Consider the following 549-nt stretch of genomic DNA (forward strand, 5'->3'; position numbering starts at 1 on the left):
ATTTCAATATTAATCTCTTAAATATGACAACTTTATTTACACTTATGTTTAATCAAAGGCGAATTACTTTTGCTTTATTTACGCTTATAGTAAATTTTAAATACACACCCCTAATCTCTTAATACACACATCTTGCTTAATACATCCCTCATCTAGTTTTTCATTTTGATATTAAACTTAATACACATCCCAAATTGCCTATAATACCCTTATATCTAAAATTAAGAAATAATATGTTATTTAGTATTATTATAAATTTACTATATATTTTGGTAACTCTTTTACGTATTTTTTTTCTATTTTCTGCTATCAATTTTTTCCTTTCATAGTCAAATTTATAATCAAAAGACTATTATTACATTTCTAATCTCCGATGCGACATCAATCATTTGGAATTCACAAGCTAGTAGAAGTACACTAGGTCACTAGCTATTAAACATATATACCTACTTTTTTCAATACAAAATGTCAAGATGAAACATGTAGTACTTCAAAATGGTCTGCAAGATCAAAACTAAACTGATACAAAAAAGAAAAAGAAAAAAAAAG

This window comes from Fragaria vesca, linkage group LG1 (genome assembly GCF_000184155.1).
Source record: "Fragaria vesca subsp. vesca linkage group LG1, FraVesHawaii_1.0, whole genome shotgun sequence".
In the NCBI taxonomy this organism is placed as follows: domain Eukaryota; kingdom Viridiplantae; phylum Streptophyta; class Magnoliopsida; order Rosales; family Rosaceae; genus Fragaria; species Fragaria vesca.